Consider the following 25,432-nt stretch of genomic DNA (forward strand, 5'->3'; position numbering starts at 1 on the left):
TGATTGATTTTATGATGACTTTCCTGCAACTTTGTTTCTGTTTTAAGGCACTAGTTTTTGGATTAATAGTTTTTGTATCACTGTGACTTTGATATACTGTCAGCAAAACGTTTTGAAGCAATATACGAGGTTTGTTAAAAAAATACGCGTCAAAAAACAAAATGTACTTTATTTAGAAGTTACAGGTCTGGGACCCCTTCAAAGTACTCTCCTCCCCAACGCACACACTTATCCCAACGATGTTTCCACTTGTTGAAACAGTCCTGGTATGCTTCTTTTGTAATGTCCTCCAGCTCCTTCGTCGTATTTGCCTTAATCTCGGGAATCGTCTCAAATCTTCTTCCTTTCAAGGGTCTTTTGAGCTTGGGGAACAAGAAAAAAATCGCAAGGAGCAAGGTTAGGTGAGTAGGGGGGGGGGAAGAACAGTGATCGAGTGTTTGGCCAACAACTCACGAGTTCTGAGGCACAAATTTTGCAGCAACGCGGTGCATCTTCAATTTTTCGGTCAACATCTCGTAACAAGATCCAACTGATATCCCACACTCTTCAGCAAGCTCCCTGACAGTCAGACGTCGATTTGCCCACACCAGGGTGTTGTTTTTGTCGACGTGTGGGTCGTCAGTTGACGTGGAAGGACGCTCATCATCTTCAATGGACTGTCGACCATCCTTAAAACGTTCATGCCACTTGAAACATGCCGTACGCTTCATAGCAACATCACCGTAAGCCGTGTTAAGCATAGCAAAAGTTTCAGTCGCAGATTTTCCAAGTTTAACACAAAATTTCACAGCAAGTCGTTGCTCCTTCAGGTCATTCATTCTGAAATCCGCCAAACGAAAAAAATCGCACTTCAGTTAAAACCGCGTAACTAATACACAAATGAAGATATCTGCAATCGGGAAATGGCGTCGTAATCAGCTGATCTGTGCGAACCTAGCGACACCAAGCGGATTCCCTTGGAACCAACTGGAGCCGCGCAATTCAAACAGCCCGCGTATTTTTTCAACAGCCCTCGTAGCTATCTCATTGTATTTAATGTCACACTGTTCTTGTGAATCTTACTTTTAACTTTTGTTTTTATTTATGTTTTATTTGTTTGTTTGGAATTTCGCACAAAGCTACTCGAGGGCTATCTGTGCTAGCCGTCCGTAATTTAGCAGTGTAAGACTAGAGGGAAGGCAGCTAGTCATCACCACCCACCGCCAACTCTTGGGCTACTTTTTTACCAACGAAAAGTGGGATTGACCGTCACATTATAACGCCCCCACGGCTGGGAGGGCGAGCATGTTTGGCGCGAACCCGCGACCCTCAGATTACGAAGCGCACGCCTTAACGTGCTAGGCCATGCCAGGCCCTTTTATTTATGTAGCTTATAAAGTTTTGGAACAGAAGACAATAGTTTATACAGTTCATAATGGATTCCAACTGATGTGATAACTTCAAAGTAGATTTTTGAAGAACAAGAACTTAGTTTTCACTAAATATTGAAACTTGAAGTATTCTGGATTTTAAATCATATTCTTTGGTTTTGGAATACAGTGTGTGCATGTGTTAGGTAACCTTGAAAAGCCATCATCATGTTTTTTTTATTGTTATTTGACTTACATAAGTAAAGTTGTATCTCTGGTGTTAGGTAACTACAACTTTTCTAAAGTAGTTATAATTTTTTTAAGTCAACCATTGTTAAGGTAATGTATGGTTCACTCTAATGTCTAACATCTAGACAATTTAAGATAACCTTCCAGTACATATTTAAATTTTTCTAAATACATGTAACTATAGTTTACATTTTTCACGTTTCTTGTATTTACTTCTTTGCCAACAGCCACAAATTGTTAAAAGTGTACGTCTGTATAGGTTTTAAAAAATGTATATGCATAAAATTTTAATAATTTGAAATAATGTTTTTGACTGATGAATGAAAAAGTGACAAAACTGTATAAAAGTTTGTAGTTGTGTCTGAGTTAGACTCAGTTTTATAATTGTGGGTTGATTCACATATAAAGTGTACATACTAGACACCTAATTCTTTTTGTTAAGCAAAGTTGTTGTGTAATTCAAAAGGAGCATACTAGATGTTCCTTGGATCTCAAAGTTATGTATTATTCATGATTGAATGTTGTGTCTGATCAGAAATCTGTAATTTTAATCATATTAATGTAAGTTGCAAGAAATTTTGTTTTCTAGTAACTATTTAAAGTCACAGTTGTACAATAAATAAAGTTGTCTTAATGAAATGCTTGTACCAAATTATCTTACCAATACCTTGTTCAGAAAGCTAAGTATTCTTCAAATTCCTTATTTAAATTAATACTTTTTGTGAATTATATAAGAACTTTTCAAGATTTTTTTGAAGTATTAGGTCTAACAACAAATACACCATTTTTTAGTGTTAATTAGCACATATTTTTATCATAAGCCATTTAACTGGGATGAAACCACTTATTCAAGTTTCATGTGTAGATGTCACAATAAAGTTGTGGAAGAATTGGATTTTTAATCTTTTGTGTTATGTATAAAACTTGCTACTGCTTTAGGAGCTTTCATTCAGTTGAAATCTTGCCTTTCTGTATTTTGTTACAATGATTTTGATCTGTTACATTGGCCCCAAGACTTAGCATCTCTTCTAAAATGTGAAAGTAACTCTAAGTTCATTTTGCATAGGTTTAATAAGTAATGAAAAATCAAATGTTTAAGATTTTTTTCAGAACTCTAAGCCTAAAGTTGGAAAAATAATTATAATTGATGAATAACTTAAAAATATATTTATATAAAAAGTAACTTTGTATTTCTGATTTGTGGTTAATATTTTATTGTGGATTACTCTTACTATTTTCTTGACATAATCTTTGTCAGAGACTGAACCTTGTTTATTATACTGAATGTTAAAGTAAATGACCAAACTTCTTAAAGACATGATTAAAAATTAGCTTGAAGTGTCTTATTGTCGAGATTTAGTAAAAAAAATTCTGGTGTAAGAGAACATTAACTTGTTAATGTTGTTTATTCAAATACTTGTAATGAAATCAAGTTATTCAAGTTACAATAATTCTGACAATATGTTTATTTTTAGAATATGTTTTTAACCATTAAAGTTGTCATCAGCAAATAATTTGAATTTTACATGCACTTTGATGTTTTGACTTTTAATGACTAATTTCACACTTATTGTTAACACTCCTATGAAAAGTGGGGCCTAATAGGCCCCAGAGCAACTTGAAAGGTTATTAATATTAGGCTAATAATTTTGTATTTAAATGAAATTGCCATTTAAATCCATTAATGAATGGATTAACGAGATTCCCACTGTCCCTATCTACTATCTAGCAAAACCACAGCCAGGGGAACGGGCTATCAGGACGAGAAACGTCTTTTTGTAGGAGTGTTAAAGATCTTCTTAGGTAACTTTCTTATTCCAAAAGTAAACAAAAATTGTGAAGAGAAATAAGAATTTAAGTGGTATTTACAGACCCTGGTGTTTGATATTTATAGTAGTTAATAAATTTGTGGCTGTGAAAAAAGTTTATTAAAAATAAATTTAGATATATTGGTAAATTGTAATTGTTCATGTATAACACATTCTTGTAGATTATATAGTAAAATTAAATATGTGTGATATTCTTCACCAAGTTTTGAATTTTGTTACTGATAATTCTTTTTAAGCATTAACATTCACTTCACACATCTTTATAAAGTCTTTCCTTAAGTGTTGTCAAAAGTTTTGGAAGAGTAGTTTATAGTAATTGTGAAAAATGTACATTTTATATCATGGTTGGTCTCTTTTAACTGAAGATTTAGTGCTATGCAACTTTAATACCAAAACACCACCAAAAGGCTTTGAAAACATTTCACTAAACACTGTTTCTTTTTGCTTTTCAACTGTATAAATTTTAGCATTCCTCTTAAGTTCCTATTATTTACAAGCCTAGAGATATTACTAACAGAAACTTGTGATGTTTATGTGTAGGTTGAAGGGTAAAACGTAGTCGTGTGTTAATGTGTAGCTTAATTGGGAAATGGAATTGTTGGAATATTTTTGACATAAATTCTGCATGTAACTTAGTACTAACTGTTACCAAAAGATACCTTTTGGAAGAAGACTGTTTTGTAGTACTTTGTGAACATTAACACTAAACTAATACTACTAACATTCATAATTATACTAAAATTAACAGATTTTGGATACTCAGATTAGTAAGTTATGACTCGCAAAGACGGCACCATTTTTAAAAAAATGTTTTGTCCCAAGGTTTATTCATAACGTTAGACAGTGTTATTGGTGATTGTGACACTGTCCACCCTGGAAATGTTTTTAGTTTTTTAAAGGCGATTAAACTTTTTAGTGCAATTTAAGTTTTTTTAATTTATACATTTTTAAATGTGATTCCCTTTTAAGAATCACAGTTCATCTAGCTTGGTTTGAAATTAGAAAATGGCCGTAACGTCAAATAACTGGAAACCAGGAAAGGAAAGGCCAACTTCAGATGACTGATGCTGCTATTTGAACTACCCATTTGTCATCCTAGTGAGTTATTAATAAAATTTTGCTACAACTCTTTTAAAACTTTCCTTTTTGAAAATGGCCATAACGTCAAACAACTCAGAACCAGGACTGGAAAGGCAAACTTCAGGTGACTGATGGTGGTTTTTGTACTTACCTGTTAATCTTTCTGGCGAGTTATGATACATACAATTATGCAACAGAAAGTTCTTTACAACTTGTATTACTGTGGTTTTCCCTTACTGCTGTAGATTAGATATAAATATTGATTTTATGTTATTTATCTTTTTTTACCTTAATTTACTTTTATGAATTTTACTAAATTTACTTTAATTTTAACTTTTTTTTCCTGGATGTTTGACGCAGATCGCCTGGCTGATTTGTGCCATAAAACACCAACCAACCATGAATTTAAAAGGAAAGATAAATATAATTCAAATGGTTAATGAATTTCTGAACAACCGACCTTTTATTATTTCAAAAAAAAGAAAACTATTACACTGTTTGTTTTTGGTATCACAAATGTTTAGACATTTATTATAGTGTATTTTGTGCTATCTTAGTATATTTACGTTACACAAAGTGTAATGCTGGGACATAAAAGTTTATGAAATTGTAGTAATTATTCTAAAAAAATTGCAAACTATGAAATGAGAATAAACTGAGAGAAATATAACATACAGTGGTCTGACTTGATGTATTTTACCTGATTGTTTTTCATAGTGATGCATGGATGTAGTGTTGTGTTAGACCACATTAACCTAGTTTTTAAATGTAGGCTCAAGAGTCATCTAATAATATGCAATATTTCATCATTAGGTGAGATAATTAATATTTTTGTTTTATACAGTATTTCCAAATAATGTAATAAAAGAAATTAGTATGTCCAAACTTCATGTGCTTTTTAATAAATGATAAAAGTTTTGTCTTGAGATGGTTGCACATTATTTAACATGTGGGTATATAACGTAGAAAGGATGAACTAGTATGTCTGTAAAATATACATGCCAATTTAGTAGTTTATCTACCAAAACTCTTTTTAACAGTGCTGTTTTCAAGAAGGGCTACAAACAACTTCATATAAATGTTTTTTTATTCTGCTCGATGTTTTAGCTACAGCCGTTTTTGATGGTCTTTAAGCGTCGCAGCTTATAAAACTGGTTTTAAATTATTTTAAATATAATTAATATAAGGCAAAATTCTTGTATAAAACAACTTTTTTTAAACCACCAGGTGTTTACAATAATTATTTTAAGAACTTTATATACTTTCTTCAGTCCAAACATATATTATAAAGAGAAATTCAAATACAGAATAATAAAATTTTAATAAATGAATATTAATTAATTATAGGAAATAAGGGTGTGCTTGATCCTCAAATTACTGACTTTTTCCATACTATTCAGTACTAATGACAGTTCACTTATTGCATCATGTGGCAATAATCTAATGGTTTTGCTTGTTATAATACTCACTGTACTGGCCCAAAGAGTTGGATAAAAGTCACTAATTTCATATATAAAGTATAAATTTTGGATTAATTGTAATGCTCACTGTATTACTGTTTTTGTGACTGGTGTGTTATCAGGGATACTGTAACTCACAGGATCTGAACACATCATCAGTTAGGGGTATAAATAATTCAGAAAAATACATTTAAAAATCTTTATTGGTAGGTCTGTGATTAAGTTAAATGTTGGGATGATTAAAAATCATTTGAGCAAGTGGCCAAACGTATATAAATTTACTGTTCCAAAAATGTGTCATAATGGAATATAGTTTCCCTATATACTTGTTTTGGGTTTTCTTTAGTTACAAAAATCACTATCTGATCCTAAGAAAAAAGCCTCAAATGGAAATTCAATAAAAATATTGGGAAAGAAGTGAATGTGCTTATTAAATCAACAAAAAATAATAATTTGGTTTCTATCGAAAAGGAGACAAAAATCTTGTGTGGCAGACTTAGCTACATATATAGTGATTTTATTAATGGTTTCCATTAAAAATTTCTTGCTACTTAATCCTAAATATAGAAATATTTATTAAGTATCAAAACCATTTGCCAAACATGCTTGCCCTTTCAGCCATGGGGGCATTATAATGTGATGGTCAATTCCACTGTTCATTGGTAAAAGAGAAGCCCAAGAGTTGGTGATGACTAGCTGCCTTTCCTCTAGTCTTACACTGCTAAATTAAGGATTGCTAGTGCAGATAGCCCTTCTGTAGCTTTGCACAAAATTCCAAAACAAACAAACAAAACAATAAAAGCATTTGCCCCTCCCATAAGCAGTTAAATTAAAATTAAGTCTTATAAATACTTCAAAATATCTAAACTTGTATCTAACTGAAAAATAAAATTCACTCTGTTCATTTCTAGTAGCTTATTTCATACTGTTATAGTTTTTACCTGTAATACATTACATTAGTGTTGAAAATTTGTAACTTTAGCATGATTTTGTAGTTACTGATGGTTGTTTTATTAAATAATCATAGTACAAGCAATAATGCTATTGTATAGAGTTGATGCTTACAAAACAGTGTTATTCCTGTTTATCTAAAATGATCATAACATAAAATTAGAATGTTTATTTATTATTCCATCACATTCATTTGTTGCTTGGTACAAGTTGTTTATATTCATCTGTCATATCTTCAAGTAAGAATATAGGAAAGTGTGAGTGAAATGTGTTCACATTATAACTTTTCCAACTGTACAGAAAGTTATTTAATTATCTTAGCAGATTGTATACTGTAAGAAATAGTCATTTTTTTAGTGTATTTTATTCCAAAATAAACACTTTATGTACTACTTTGCTTTACAAGTACAAGAAAAGTGTCATGTGCAAAATTTAGTTTACTACATACACTAATTATATATATAGGCTTATATAATAATAACTTAGAAGTCTAAATGCAGTTTTGTTTGTGTTATTACATAAAGAAACATTAACTAAACATTTTATGATGAATATTATATCTGTTATTTGTAATTAAATTCAGTGACTCATCCTTGATCCAGCCTCAACCAAAATTGTCTCATTTTGTTTGCTAGTTTTGATCAGATTTATCATGCCTTTTGAACAAACTGACATATTTAGGTTTTTGTTTATAACCCATCAATAGACATTCCCAGAAACCAATTAGCAACCCTCATAGAATTCACCACGATGAAGACAAACTTCATGTTCAACAACCACAACTATATACAAACAAATGGCCTAAGTATGGGCAACCCAGTATCACCAGTTCTAGCCAATATTTTTATGACACAAGTTGAAACACAAGCAATTAACACAGCATTACATCCACCACTATACTGGTACAGATATGTAGACGACATGATTGCGGGATTCAAATCTACAGAACACATACTTAATTTTTTCAATCACATTAACTCTATACATCCCAACATTAACTTCACATGTGAACAGGAAGAAAGCAATCAAATATCATTTCTTAACCTCAAAATTACAAGAACCGACACACAATTCAAAACAGAAATACACCGAAAAATCACCCTTACTGGACTATACATTCCTTGGGACTCAGCATATTAAACAAAACAAAAACTCAACACACTAAGAAACCAAATAAACACAGCCATAAAACTATGCTCACCAGATAAAATTAACGATGAATTAGATAAAATAAAACAATACTTCATCAACATCAATAAGTATCCTCCAAAAACTGCAAAAAACATTGTATGCACACACCTAGACAAAAAGCAAATTTTCTTTCCTGAAAATTGAAATCAGAGTACTATTTTTCTTCAATTCTCCATTAGTAAAATTCCAAACCTAATAGTACACTGGTCACTTGCACATAAATGCTCATCAAACACAACTCTTTCATTTCACATTGAATGTTAATGTTAAATAGTTTTTGTTCTTGTAGGTTTCATCACCAGTTGGTGTATAAAAGTATTTTGAACAATTTTCATCAAGAAATATATTATTTATCATTACTATAAAAAAAACTTTATATAGGTAAAAATGAATTTTTATTGATGACTACACCTTACAAAAAATATTTGAATGTCCAAACTGAAGGAAATGAAATCCAGTAATTGTGTATATTTTACTATTACAAGTAAAAGTTGGTTTGTAAATCGATGATATGATTATGATAATATACATTTGACTGCCCATGTAAAGAAAGGATCAGTAATAATAATAGTAAAAAGAAAAGAATCATGTTTACATATTCTTTTGCAGTTTTACATTTATTGGAGAGGCCATCTTTATTTGTAAACTTCATATGTAAAGAAAACTATGTGGTTATTTTTGTTCTTTTTTTGGTTCACCAATACTGAACAGAGTGAATCATAGATGGGTCTGTAAATTCTCTCTATTGGTAATAAGAATCCCAGGAAATCCACCTTCGCACTATTTACAATTTATACCTCATGAGATCCAGTTTAAAGTTCTCTTTCCTCAACTGAACTAGAAATTTCTTTAACCCTTCATAAAATTTATGAAATGTTTTACCATGTATGATTATGTCATCTAAGTAGATATATGTGGTATTTCGGGCCATATGACATACCATGTAAGTAACACTTCAGATGTTCTATAGTTGATAGTTTCTTTTATACAATTCACTTTAATTATTTAAGTACATTAGTTGATTCAGAGATACAGCAATTTAACTTACATCACAAAACTTCAGCATCTCAAACTTGGAAAAAAATCTGTTGAAAGAACCTTAAGCACTGGGACAGCCTCTACTTTAAGCCTAGAACTAATTTTTAGTTCCAAATATGAGTTTCTAAATGATACTTCTTCAGTATTTTTATGCATTTCCAAGTAGTATGCATAGCTACGCACATTGATACTTCATTGGTATAATTCTGCAACTTATCAAACTTTCCAAGAACAAAAATTCCTTGCTTACTGGTTTGTATCTTAATCTTGTACCACTAAAGGATTCTTTGTCAGTTTGTATAAGAAAAATAACTATTATATATCCCACTGAGAGTTTATTACAAGTTTCATTTATACACCAACAAAGAACAAGTCTATTATGCACACACAACTCTGTTACTAGCATTTTTCCAGAGTTTAAAATATGCACTTCCAATATTCATACATCTCAAAACAACAGTTTCTACTTCTATAAGATCTGTTTAAAATAATAACAGGTAGACAAATGATGATTTGTAAGAACAAACTAGAGTTTTATTGATGATGGAACATATTGCATGATTGAACAAAATATTGGTCTGTCTTGTTCAGAAGTAAAAGTTTTGTTGAAACATTTATTATCTCCCACCATCAATAAAACTTCCCTGTGCTTATAATTCATTGTGTTCTTATCAGTTGTTATATATGTTTCGTTTCTAAAGTATTTGTATAAAATGTTATTTGCCAAGTTGGAACATTATTGAATATTGCCTACCAGTGGCCATATCCTATTGAACTGTTTCTCTTAAAATCAATAATTACTGTTTTGCTTTTACAATTTTTCTTCTTCACCACTTTCAATTGACTATTGTTTTTCATTTAAAATTTCAAACAACTTTCCAACTAAAACTACAGAATTCATTTTTCTCTCATTTTATTTTATGGAATAAATGGACAGGAATGATAACAATAAAAAAAGGCAGTGTGAACCATATAACAAAGCAGGGAACAAACTGAACAAAGTATGAACATAAACCTGTACTGGAGTACAAGGGGAAAATGGAAGGTATGGAATTAGGAGAAAAGGTCAAACATCCTTCCTAGGTAGCCAATATCCAAGTATGGTAGACTTGATCCAGATAGAGGATAACATATGAGGAATGGTAAAGGATGTGGGGAACATTAATGATACAAGTATTGGAATAACAGCAACCACATGCTAGAAGGAGAAAGAAATAGATCTTAAGAACAAGACAGTACAAGGAACACATTACAATGAGTTCAAAGGGCTGGGCAGGGCATAAAACACAACATTCAGATCCAAATCTGTTGGACCAAAGGAATATGGTGAATGGAACAGATGAAAGAAATGAAAAAGGTGAGAAATATCTGGGGAAGAGTAAGCTTTCTGGAAATGAGAAACTGGAGGATGTTCAACAGAGCAGCCCTATAATGAGCAACAGTTAAAATAGACAAAATCTGATCAAACAACCAACTATAAAACTGTGATACGATGGTCAAAAGCCATAGTGAATATACCAAAGTCTGAAGTAAAACTATGCCTCTGATAAATTTATTTAATGGGAAGGCAAAGAAAGATGCCACATGAGGGGTGAGTTCCTGACCAAAGGTAAGGGTCTGGATGAAATTCATCCTATCAGGGTTAATAGAGAAACAATTAGGAAGAGTAAAATAGCAGGGGCTGTTGTTCCAGTAAGGTCCAGAGCAGAGGGAACCATTTCTGAGCCAGCCAATATGGAGGAACAGGTAGAACACAGCAGGGAGTAATCTGGATAAAGAAAATGACTCTGGAGGGGAGTCTGACTGGATGGAAGGCATACAAGACCCCTCCAATCTCAACTGAAAACATCCACCTCACCGAGGAGTGAGGAACTGAAGACTAAAGGGAAAGAAATCTGGCATTTCAGTGAATAGCAAATGCATATCTATGTGATGTTTTGAGCTGGAAACAAACCCTGATGATGAAGAGACCACTCCATAGGGAGAATCTGGTTGGGATAATATAAGTGACTGGCCATTAGATTCATAATTCCAGGGACATGATAAGCTAGAAATGTCATGTTGAGGTTGTTGGCCAAGTACAGGATATACAGAGTTTGAAAACATAAAAGCCTAGACTTTATTCTCTCTTCTTTGGTAATATGGCTGACAACAGTGAAATTATCAGAATGAACCACAACCACCCACCCCCACAGGAGGAGGAGAAAATGATAAAGATCCTGATGAACAGCCTAAAGTTCCAGGATGTTGATACAAAGAGTAGCCTCCTGAACTGACCAATGACTCCAAAATTGAAGAAAGCCCCCAATCTACCAAGGAAGCATCTGTGAACAGATGAGACTCAAAATGAGGTGGAGAAATGGGAATCTCCACAAATATAAAATCCCTTTTCAACCACCATGCAATGTTGGCCCTGATCCCAGGTGCAAGTAAAATGGCATGATCTAAGAGATTTAGGGAAAAGTTCCACTGGTCAAGGAGCATCCAATAAAGGGGATGCATATGCACCTGATATAAGAAATAGAAGAATGTAGGGCTTTAATGACTCCCCACTTCATATTATAGAGCCCACTTCGAAAAGGCTGGGCCTGACCAAGATGAGAATTGACGAGAACACCTACATGAGTTGTAAAGAACTTTTATATCTTCATGAAAAACCCACACAAGCACCATCTTGAAGAAGTAAGTGAAAGTGACTTGGCACAGAAAGAGGTGAGCAGCAGCCAGTTGTCCATGTAATGATGAGTCCAAAGACCCAGTGAGTGAAAACGACATGCAAAAGAGCATAATTCTTGTCAAAATACAAATGGAGCTTAAGAAAGATCAAAGGGCAGTGCCAAAACCTGGAAGACATAACCCTTGTGGCTAAACCAGAAAAAATATGGCATTGGGACAACTGAAATATGAATATTGACAGCTAAGAACTTGACCATCCACAATTTCAAGGATGAAACCCACTGAAATGAGAGGTGGAACTCCATGGTGAAGCAAAATGTCTCCAGAGAGGTATAGAGCCAAGACAGATCTATGATGGTTTTCCAATTTAAACATTTTTTTAGAGATAACAGATAAGAGTAAAATCCCAGTTGAGTGGGCACAACCCATTCAATAGCTACTTTGTGCAGGAGGTCTTGAACAGATTCAGCAAAATAACTAAATATGATACAATCACAAAGAGGAGGGAAAGAGATCTGGCAGGTGGACAGGAGGGAGAGTGGAACTGAACGTAGAAACATTCATGTAAATACCTGTAGAATCCAGAGCACTTTCATGATATATAGCCAAAAAGACACATGAATAAACATACTTACAGAAGGTACTCAATATTTACAAATAAACAGACAATAAACATTTTTTTGAATCTACAAAGTATTAAAGAAAAGAGTAAACCTTAAATATATGAAATTTGACCTAAAACATAAAAAAAACAACCAAAGTACAAAACCAGTAAAGGAATTGTAAAGATAAAAGATTATCTAATACAAAGGATGCAAAATCAAAGTTAATCCTGAAGGACACAAGAGTAAAAATCCATCAAGTTAACAACAATAATTTTAACTCAAATCTAATCACAAGTTAGATGTAACTGGTAGTAAAAAAGAAAGAAAATTAAAATAACATAAACAGTGAAAAGAAACAAAAAATAACACACCCACAAACTTAACTAAAAGTAAAATTGTCTATATAGTAATAATCATGCAAAACCAGTACATACACCAAACATTAATAAAAACAAAGGAATAATCAAACTCTAAATTCAAATGTAAACACAAATAACCTAGACAGTAAAAGAATTATAAAAATCTAACTTATCAAAAACTGACTCGGTGAGATATGAAAGACCTAAAATGCAAGTACAGAAATTAGGTCCATCCACAAAAGCAACCTAGTTTTGTACTTTAGTTGTTTTTTTATGTTTTTGGTCAAATTTCATAGATTTTAAGGTTTACTCTTTTTTTTTAATACTTTGTAGGTTCAAAAAAATGTTTATTGTCTGTTTATTTGTAAATATTGAGTACCCTCTCCAAGTATGTTTATTCATGTGTCTCTTTATAAATGGGTATACTTGTTAAGAGTAAGGAATGTACTGAGGAACTTACCACAGATATCCAAAGAAAAAAAAACAATACCTAACCTAGCATATCACAAGGAGGCATGGTACCAGGTTGATAGAACAAAAACTATAAATAGTTTGTTTACCTATGCATTAAATTTGATAGACTTTTAGTATTTTTCAAACAATAACAAGAAAAGAAGAGCCTTCTTCACGAAATATCATAGCATCAAAGGAAGAAATCAGTCGCCAAATGTATGAGAATAACTCACCATGAACTGAAGCTTGTGATTAACTAGCAGATATCACTGACCTTGAAATCCTGGAGCTTGTATTAAACCCACAGGAATTTCACCAACTGCTATGTTAATTCTCTCAACATTGACTCAGTCAATATGACTTAACATATGACTACTTTGTACTTATTTAAAAGTCTTTATAGATTTAATGCCTCTATTTTTCAAGATAATTTAACTTTATAAAATTTGGTAGACTTTTGGTAAATGTTGTAAGTCTTTTACACACAAACATTATATTTTAGTGAAGCATTTTCAATAAACTAAAACTTCCTAAATACATTTATAATGTTTTGTTTTCCAGTAAAACTATATATTTTATCTATTATTTTTCTACCCTATTTCAAAATGGTCTATTTTGAAAAAAAATCTAAATTACTTTTTAGAATTATTTCAAATTGTAACATGAAACTATACTCATAACAGTATACATCCATTTACAATTAAATTTTTATTTTCTCCCCCTTTTGACTACACTTTGAACTGTGTGTAACTACTATTCATGTTATTATAAGTTATATCACTTAATACACATGTAGCTCACATTATGCTATTGAATTACACTACCCATGAGCAAGGTGCTTGCATTCTTTCCTCATAAACTATTTTTATTATATTATCATTATTACTATTTATTTTACCTTATCTAACCTTACAAAATCCATATTTTTACATTTTAGTTACCTTTAGAGCATTAAATAAAGAATAAATATTAAACACAACAAATAAAGTACTTACCCAACTTCTTGGTGTTAAATGTTTGAGAACACTTAAGTTTATTTTTATAGTAATGATAGTAATGCACTAAACATTTTGTTAATAAAATAATATACCAAAAAACATAGACTAATAACATGCAAAAGGAAGACAAGTTTCACAAAAAGACTACAATTTTGGCTTTATAACTATGCAACAAGAGCTGTTACAAATTCATCTGTTGTGATTCTCATGTAAACCAAAGTTGTATTGTAAGTAACAATGAGGATTGTATATTAAAACATAACTTAATACAATACTTCACTGGATAGATCAAAACTTGATTTTCTATTGGTTACAGGTAACATAAAATGAAATGTAAAAGATAAATATTAACAAAAAGATGTGACATGTAGGTGTAGCAAAAGGGGTGTGATTTTCTGTGGCAACTCTGTAACCATACAAAATTGAAAATAAAAAATTATGGTTTCTCTGAGCAATCACGATTTTATAGTGAGTAACTTACTTTAATTTTGTACTTTTTGAATGGGTGATGGATAAAACAGATAAGAAAAGATGCCTAGAAAAAGTGTTACACTCAATGAAACTCAGAATGTTTTAAATATTACTTTGTAGTATTAAGACCTTAAAAACTTAAAATATTAAAATATGTATTATTAGTTAAAGCTTTACACTATGCTGATTTGTTTAAAGTAGACAAAAAAGTAGTTTAATAAATTTGACACGAAAACTTTGTGTCACGTACAGTAAAGGATACAAAAGGGTTAAATCTCAAATTCATATTAACAAGTTAGAAAAAGTGAAGTTTATCTGAAACAAACAACAGAAATGAAACACAAGAAGTTAAAAGTGATATAAATTTGTGATTAATCATGGTCCAAGTTTGTTACATGGAGAATAATTTAAAACACATATTTGTACAATACAATGACAACTGAGAAATTAAGCATGGTGCTAGTGTAGCAGAAGAAATTAGCAACACTAGTAATAAATGGAACAATATGATTGATGGAGGGTAGTCACATGATCAACACATGTTCTGAAATGGTGAGAAAATAAAGGAGAAGAAAAGACTGGTGCACTGATAGCAAACATTTTTATAGCAATGCTTAAAGGGCAAACCAGGACTGAGATAGCTTTGGGTGAGATGAAGTGATACTGTTTTGGAAAAAGACATCAGTGGAAAAAGATGTTGCAATGGTCTAGAGTAACTTGCCGCTACAACCTGAGTAGAATAAAAAAAAAATACTTTGACAACCACAGATATCCAAAGGTTGACTTTCAAATTACTGAAATACAAAGTTCATAACTTACCACACAGTAAATAAATATGTGTGAGGCTAGGACTTGAAATTAATGTTGATGAACAATATAATACATAAATCCAGGTTAACAAATATTTCAATAAATAAATGAATCAGGTGAAAAAACCAACAATATTTATTTATTAGATCACAAGATTACCAATCGTGTGATTGTAATTTTTATACTATTGTACAACATTAATGGTATCTGTACATTACCACCAGAGAAAATGATGCCACTTTCATAGTACATACATGTGTACTCCAAATAAACATGATCATTTAGAAGGTGAGCTAGCATTTTAATGTAACTAAAAAATTCACAGGTTAACTAAATGATGGAAAGAATAAGAAATGAATGCTAACAAAACCATAACCAAATATAAAAACATAATTTATTATCTCATAATGTGTGTGCTTATATTGCACCAATCATCTGTTGGTGTAGCCTCTTTCGTGTAACTTTATTATACAAATCACATGGTTTTAATTATGTCACGACAATGTAAAATTAAAAAAAACTTTTGACAAATTCACAAAGTCATCTTTTGGAACCACCAAATAACTTGTGGGTAGATGTTATAAAATTCATAATAATTTATTACATTTAGATTATGATTTTTTTTTCAGTGATGTCGAGAAAACCCACTTGTAGAGAAATATATATGCAAAAATGGCTCGTTTGGGTTGAGAAAATATTTTACATAGAAGAGCGAACAAAGTTTGTGAACCTGACGATGACCGAAGAAGGTCGAAACGTTGTTTGCTCTTCTATGTAAAATATTTTCTCAACCCAAACGAGCCGTTTTTGCATATATATGATTTTTTTTATAAATTCTCTCAATATGGGCTAGGCCAATACGACCAATCAAGTGACGTCTTTGTATTCATTCAAAGTATTTTTTTTATTTAATACTTCCAACTTTCAATACAGTGTGTATACCTTCACAACATTTGGTAGTCTTTCAGTTAATATTATATCTTTAACATATAAAAAATTATAGGTTGCTAAGTCCTTGAAAATTTTGCATGTCAAGTTTGTCAAACAAAATGTTTTTTTAGCTTTTATATGTGCAGTTGAATAACCAAAAATCACAAGTAACTACACTGATACCATGGAATTCTACTGTAATTTATGAAGCTCAGTAACTAGGATTTATTCAGGTTTTTAAAAATATGAAACTTTGAGCAGACCAAAGATACAATCTACCTCCTTGAAAACTTGGATCAGAAGAATGCAGTAGCTTTTTCAAAGATTAAAATGGCTGAGAAAACCACCCTGGGAATATTATAAGCTGCTGATTGGTTATTTACATGTTTATACCTTATTAAGTGTACATAAGGGACCATTCCAAAAAACTGGAAAGAGTTGAATGGTCCAATGTGATTGATTCAGTGAGTCATATCTCAGCAAAATAAAAAGATGTGAGATTTTATTTTATATTCTGCTTGTTAATATTAGTAATATGAGTTCCTAATTTTTATGAAAATATAGACTTAGTATTCTGACATCACAAACATCTAATTTTAAACAGTGCTGCATTCAACATATCATGTGACTCACTAAATTCTATATTTAAATGTTATTTGAATATTTACTTTTAAATTAAGAAATTAGCTCATATATAATATTAAAGTTTGAATTACAACTGACAATAATTCCAAATTATCACAGGCTATTTGTTTTTTCATTTACATATGAAAATTTACACATACACTTGTCAGTATAGTAACTACAATAGTCAAATGTCTGCAATGTATCAACTTGTTAATACAAAAACATTCCATATTAACTCAAGCCAGTGAAAACCTAAAGATGTACCTTTTTTCTCTACCAACTCAATACTTTTATCATTATCTTCAACTTCTCTAATCAAAACTAACCTCATGTTATGTCTTGTCTGATGGCAGTGAGAATCTCAGTCATGTGTTCCTTCCTCTTGATCTGAAGGTAGTAAATAATACAACAAATAAATACATAAAACATAGTGATATATCAGACTGCTGAGATTTAATTAAAATGTAAAATGTACTCATGATGACTCAATCTTACACTCAATTTAGTTATATTATCTATCCATGTTCATAGTGTCAAATCTTTAAGAAAACATTAAATTTTTGATACCAAGCAATATAGCCCCATTACTTTGTCTGATTACATGTATCTTGACTGTGTAAAAGGATCTGAGAATATTATCTGTAATAATTCATTTAAACTGAACTCAGCCAATACAAATTTAACAGGTGATTACACACTGTTCATTAACAAGTCCCGAAATTGTTTTATATGAACAGCTGTTTAATATACATAAAGTTTGTTCAACAATAACTGCTATTCCAGTTTGGTAACAGCTGTTTAATATGTGTAATTTTTGTTCAACAAGAACTGATGTTTAGGTTTTGTATTACCTGTTTAGTATGTCTCATATTTATTCAAAAGAACCAATACTTAACTTAGTAGGTTCTGTTTATCTTCTCAAGATTGTACAACATGAACAAATGGCAAAAACTGTTCAACACATTTATACAGTTTTCAATGTTATACAACTTTTAATCTTATATTCACCTGCAAACAGGATTAAACATGGTGTATTTTATATCAGATCCTGCTGAACAGTCTAACATGTTTCTGACTATTCAAAAGGAACTGATATAGAAATATGTTATGTTTAATCCTGTTTATGGATAGTTACAGTTCCTTAGCATGTCTCAAAATAGTTCAAGAGAAACTAACATAAAAATACTAAATTGTCAATAACAAATTGTTACACACACCATTATTTCTTTTACAATGACATACATAGACATACAACTCTCCTTTTATTAAACACAAAAGGTGTTTATGTTACTAGTAAACATTGTTAGCTACATAGTTTAAATGTTTATGTTTTTTGTCTAAAACAATCTGAACATTAACAAATGATGATTTTATGTTTACTAGTATAATATTTTTTCAATTATCTGATGTTCTGAACACAAGCTGAGACCTCTTCTTTCTATTTCATGATAAGATAAATATTTGTTTGAAGGTACTTTATTTTATTTGCAATGTATGTTTCTTTAAAGTGCTAATTAAAATGTCCCTTTACAATTGATAAAATAACTATTTTAGAGGACATTACATCATAGATTTCAAGAAACTTACCATTGGAAAACTTCCATATTGTTCATATAAAGTTATTACATGTGAAACACCAGAAGCATACATCAATACAACCGACCCTAATACACTTCATCTTACTCACCATCTCACTACAGTTCTAAGTATCCTTCTTCATCACATTGTTCTTACACTATTTCTTCAGCTTCTATTAAACCTTCTAGGGGATCTATATCAGGAGTGGGTTCATACCTTTCAAGTCATACAGGTAGCATCATATCTGCTCACACTACAGATGGAAACAAACAATTCAAAATTGTAACTTAAGTTCTATAAAATTTTCATTCTTGTTTGTAGTTTCATGGATAGAAAGCTTACAAAAACACAAGCACAAAATAAATATATAATATTTACTTTATTTAATAAGACCAAACTTTACTAATTTCTGATGAATATATGTTTTTCATATATGCTGTATACAAATTTAAGTATACTTCACAAGCTTATCTCAGACAAATAATTCCAACAACTGATCAACAGTGTTATCCTAAGTAGTGGAGAATATCACCTGGTTGTTACAGTTAATAGTCTGACTAAATTTTGATATACATTTTTGGTAATTCAGGTCATGTTTTATTGTTCTTTTTCTACAAGAAATACAAAGACAGTTATGTGAAGATACTGAATAACAATATTAACAGAAAATAACTTGTGTCTTTTACAACCAGCTGTTCTGCCAACTGATGTGTCATTATAACTATTAAATCCAACACACATGTTCTCTGACACCCTCATACCATTGGGTTACTAAACACTGAACCTACTGACCTATCTAATGTACAACAGTAATTTTATCATTATAACTATTAAATCCAACACACATGATCTCTGACACCCTCATATCATTGGGTTACTAAACACTGAACCTGCTGACCTATCTAATGTACAACAGTAATTTTATCATTATAACTATTAAATCCAACACACATGTTCTCTGACACCCTCATACCATTGGGTTACTAAACACTGAACCTGCTGACCTATCTAATGTACAACAGTAATTTTATCATTATAACTATTAAATCCAACACACATGTTCTCTGACACCCTCATACCATTGGGTTACTAAACACTGAACCTGCTGACCTATCTAATGTACAACAGTAATTTTTATCATTATAACTATTAAATCCAACACACATGTTCTCTGACACCCTCATACCATTGGGTTACTAAACACTGAACCTGCTGACCTATCTAATGTACAACAGTAATTTTATCATTATAACTATTAAATCAAACACACATGTTCTCTGACACCCTCATATCATTGAATTACTAAACACTGAACCTACTGACCTATCTAATGTACAACAGTAATTTTATCATTATAACTATTAAATCAAACACACATATTCTCTGACACCCTCATACCACTGGGTTACTAAACACTGAACCTGCTGACCTATCTAATGTACAACAGTAATTTTTATCATTATAACTATTAAATCCAACACACATGTTCTCTGACACCCTCATATCATTGAGTTACTAAACACTGAACCTACTGACCTATCTAATGTACAACAGTAATTTTTATCATTATAACTATTAAATCAAACACACATGTTCTCTGACACCCTCATACCATTGGGTTACTAAACACTGAACCTACTGACCTATCTAATGTACAACAGTAATTTTACAGTTTGTAATACATAATATGTAATTATTTATTGTTACTGTTATGTAAAATGGAACTGTAGATTGGTGAAAAGAATAAAAACTTTTATAAATGTTGACAACTACTAAAACACGTAGAAATATAGGAATAAATCATTAACACACTGATTTGATTTTATCTATGAATCAGGTAGTTAACGTGGTAACACACCATCTATTACATAATGAACATGGTGAAACAACTATTGATCTTTGTTCAAGAAAAGTTTGAGAAAATATACATGTAAACACGTTTTCTATCTGTTAAACGTGCTGATGTTTATTGACAAAAACAAGTTTGTTTTTTTCTTTTAAACTCCGTTTTTTAAAATTATAAATTACATCAATAAAGATACAATCAAATCTTCAGGTTTAGTTTTAGTGAAAGCTGGGTTCTTGTCACAAGAACAGAACTTAAAATTCTGCTCTATGATAAACAAAGGTTTGTTGTATGTATTGTAGTTATTTTGATAATTGTCTGAATTTTGGATACCAAAATGGGATTTTTTATAGGTTTTTGTTTAAAGTTAGAATAAACTGATGACAAAGAGCATCATAAAGTAATCTATATTGTCTCTTTAAACTTAAATTGATTACAAAGACCATTATAAGGTAATCTATATTGACTCTTTAAAGTTAGAACAAATTAATGACAAAGAGCGTCATAAAGACCATCTCTATTGTCTCTGAAGTTAAAACAAATCGTTGAGGGTTGTAATATCTCTGTTATCTCTAAATCATAATTGCAGTCAACGACACATCTTTTATCAGTAACCTTATGCTTCTAATCTTTACCTTGTTCCAAAGATTTGTTTGATAATACTGCTACCCTTACCCTAATTATTCTGTGGTGATAAGTGAACTTGGGCTAACTTGTATCAGTAAGTGGTTTTCGAACTACTGCACTACATGTGCACGAGTGTATTTTAAGTAACTATGATAGCTAGCACAACATTTAAGTGTTACGTAATGGTTATGTTGGCCATATACATTCAAATATTACGTAACGGTAATTCTGGTCATATAAATTATGTACTGTATTTGAAGTTTTTATGAACTGCACCTTCGTGGGGTTTAGGATTATATGAGGTTTTATTAATATACTTTAAACGTGTAGTAAACGTTTGGTGAAACGGAAAGCGCCTAGAGACAATAGCTAGTACGTTTCGTGTTCTGTAGATAACATACCCACTTTTGTCTGTACTGGTTGTCTTATTAATAATATTAGCTAATGTATCTAATTACTTTACTTTTTAAATATTTCTTTATTAGTAAAGTTTAGTTATAGATTTTGTTTTGCATAATCAACTTAATATATGTACGAGGTCTGTTAAAAAATACGCGGATTGACGTCATAAAACAAAATGTACTTTATTTAGAAGTTACAGGTCTGGGACCCTTTCAAAGTACTCTCCGCCCCAACGCACACACTTATCCCAACGGTGTTTCCACTTGTTGAAACAGTCCTGGTATGCTTCTTTTGTAATGTCCTCCAGCTCCTTCGTCGTATTTGCCTTAATCTCGGGAATCGTCTCAAATCTTCTTCCTTTCAAGGATCTTTTGAGATTGGGGAACAAGAAAAAATCGCAAGGAGCAAGGTCAGGTGAGTAGGGGGGGGGAAGAACAGTGATCGAGTGTTTGGCCAAAAACTCACGAGTTCTGAGGGCTGAATTTCACAGCAACGGGGTGCATCTTCAATTTTTCGGTCAAAATCTCGTAACAAGATCCAACTGATATCCCACACTCTTCAGCAAGCTCCCTGACAGTCAGACGTCGATTTGCCCGCACCAGGGTGTTGATTTTGTCGACGTGTGGGTCGTCAGTTGACGTGGAAGGACGCTCATCATCTTCAATGGACTGTCGACCATCCTTAAAACGTTCATGCCACTTGAAACATGCCGTACGCTTCATAGCAACATCACCGTAAGCCGTGTTAAGCATAGCAAAAGTTTCAGTAGCACATTTTCCAAGTTTAACACAAAATTTCACAGCAAGTCGTTGCTCCTTCAGGTCATTCATTCTGAAATCCGCCAAACGAAAAAATCGCACTTCACTTAAAACCGCGTAGCTAATACACAAATAAAGATATCTGCAATCGGAAAATGGTGTCGTAATCAGCTGATCTGTGCGAATCTAGCGACACCAAGCGGATTCCCCTGGAACTAACTGGAGCCGCGCAATTCAAACAGTCTGCGTATTCTTTGAACAGCCCTCGTATTTGGGACTAACCTAAATCTCCTAAGCTGGTCTAGCCTCGTGAGATGTTATTGGGCCGAAAATGATAATTTTATATAAAAAGAACGCTAGAAAAAGACATTTAATTATCTATGCTTATTGAAAGGTTTATTTGTTTTTTAGATTCACTCTAAATAGGTAGTTTGCTTTGATCTTAAGTTAGTATTAATGTAATATGTACAACAAAGTTATTGTATGTATCATTAATAACTGTTAGCTTGTGTGTACCCCTTGATGTACTTTTTAAAGTTAAATTTCACATTTATATATGCAAAAGCGGCTCGTTTGGGTTGAGAAAATATTTTACATAGAAGAGCGAACAACGTTTCGACCTTCTTCGGTCATCATCAGGTTCACAAAAAAAGAGGTAACTGACCGGAAGCTGACCATATGTTTGGAAGGGGTTGTGTAACTAAGTGTCGGAATGTAGAGGGCTGTGTTAGATGTTTGAATATATCTATTTATTTATTTTATTATATTAATATAGGTATAAAGGCGTTCCTTTATATTGGTTTATTTTAGGTTTAAGTTGTTATATAAGTAAGGCTTCTTTAATTTTGCGTTTGTTTATGTTTGTTTCTTTATTTAGTATTTGAGTGTTTTCTATGGTTATGTTTATTTGACTTGCTGTGTTCGAAAACGTGTGAAGGTGACTTTTTATGTTCTTTGAATCTGGTTTCCATTTTTCTACTTGTTTCTCCAATACAGAAGTCGTGGCAGTTATCACATTGTATTTTATAAATAATGTTGGTGTGGTGTTTGTCAGTGTAGTTTTTACATAGTATAGACCTCAGTTTTGTGCCTGGTTTTTGAATAAATTTGGTATTAACTGGAATGCCATATTTTGTTACTACTTTTTGCCAAATGTTGGTTATTTGTCTGTTGATGTTAACTAATCCCTTAAGTCTAGCCTATTTAAGTGGTTTAACTGCTCGCGTGTAAATTATACACAATGACTTTGTGTAATTTATAATAATTTAATCACTTACGTGTACCTTCCAAGTTGAAGATGTTTACCACTTATGATATTTGTGTGATAGGTGTAAGTAGTAATCTAAGAATATTTTGAACTTCTGTACAATTTAAAAGAAAATTGTTATTACCCACTGGTATTTAATATAAGGAATGAAAATAGAGTCATTAATTCGGCTATTATAATCTCAATAATTAATATTTTCACTTTTTGGGCGATTTTATCTGGATAAACACATTTATCTAAGCTTTAAAAGTATTATTTTAAAATACCTTAAGATACATAAAGAACAACACAATTCTGAAGGATGCGTTTTGATTTCCAATGTTTTACTAAAATTGTTTGGAATTTCGCACAAAGCTACTCGAGAGCTATCTGCGCTAGCCGTCCCTAATTTAGCAGTGTAAGACTAGAGGGAAGGCAGCTAGTCATCACCACCCACCGCCAACTCTTGGGCTACTCTTTTACCAACGAATAGTGGGATTGACCGTCACATTATAACGCCCCCACGGCTGGGAGGGCGAGCATGTTTAGCGCGACGCGGGCGTCGTAGTTTAGAATGCACTTGATTACTGATAAATTTAACGCTATCCTTTTGTTTCACTTTAAAACATCCTGTACTTATTAATCTGAGTTAGAAACATTGTTGAGTGAGGCCTGTTTTTCTACAAAAATAACGTTATTTAAACAAACCTGTTTCTTTTATAAACAATACAAAACATGGAAACGTGCCACCTTGTCGGGATCAATATAAAACAGTGCACTGAGTATTTGGTTTGTGAATTATTTTTTATATTCTTGACAAGCACGATAATGTTTTGTTTATAATAACAAGCCATGACTATAACATTCCATTCCAACCTGAGAATAAAATATTGTTTGCTCTCAATTGTTAAGTTGGTTAAGAATAACGATATGGATGTCAGATAGATATAAAATTATGAAGAATAGATATATGACGTTCAAATGGCAAGACGATGAAGAATATAGATCTGGGTGAGAAGTGGTCGGTAATACAATAAAGAATAGGGATTTGGGTGTCAAATAATTAGCAAGACGATAATGAATAGAAATATGGATGTCAAACAGTTAAAATAGAGTTGAAGAATAAAAGTATAGAATCCAGATAGTTATAAAAATATGAATAATAGATATATTAATTTGATAAAGCAAGACGAAGAACAATAGAGATGTGGGTGGGAAGTGGTGGGTAACACAACAAAGAATAAATATTTGGATGTTAAATACATAGAAGAACAAGAATAAATATTTGACTGTCAAATAGTTAGGAAGACAATGAAGAATAGAGATCTGCATATCAAATAGTTAGGAAGACAATGAAGAATAGAGATCTGCATATCAAATAGTTAGGAAGACAATGAAGAATAGAGATCTGCATATCAAATAGTTAGGAAGACAATGAAGAATAGAGATCTGCATATCAAATAGTTAGGAAGACAATGAAGAATAGAGATCTGCATATCAAATAGTAAGGAAGACAATGAAGAATAGAGATCTGCATATCAAATAGTTAGGAAGACAATGAAGAATAGAGATCTGCATATCAAATAGTTAGGAAGACAATGAAGAATAGAGATCTGCATATCAAATAGTAAGGAAGACAATGAAGAATAGAGATCTTCATATCAAATAGTTAGGAAGACAATGAAGAATAGAGATCTGGATATCAAATAGTAAGGAAGACAATGAAGAATAGAGATCTGCATATCAAATAGTAAGGAAGACAATGAAGAATAGAGATCTGCATATCAAATAGTTAGGAAGACAATGAAGAATAGAGATCTGCATATCAAATAGTAAGGAAGACAATGAAGAATAGAGATCTGCATATCAAATAGTTAGGAAGACAATGAAGAATAGAGA

The 25,432-nt window shown here is 31.7% G+C and overlaps 1 pseudogene across 1 annotated transcript in view; it reads left to right on the forward strand.

Moving 5' to 3' along the window:
• LOC143257786 (anoctamin-2-like) overlaps window positions 1-10,593 on the forward strand; it is a 75,712-nt pseudogene extending 65,119 nt beyond the window's left edge. The window contains exon 23 of the transcript XR_013031997.1: window positions 10,467-10,593. The product of XR_013031997.1 is annotated as an anoctamin-2-like (transcript). The remainder of the gene's footprint in view (window positions 1-10,466) is intronic.
• Window positions 10,594-25,432: the final 14,839 nt, after the last annotated feature.

The sequence above is a fragment of the Tachypleus tridentatus genome, chromosome 7 (assembly GCF_004210375.1).
Source record: "Tachypleus tridentatus isolate NWPU-2018 chromosome 7, ASM421037v1, whole genome shotgun sequence".
Lineage (NCBI taxonomy): Eukaryota > Metazoa > Arthropoda > Merostomata > Xiphosura > Limulidae > Tachypleus > Tachypleus tridentatus.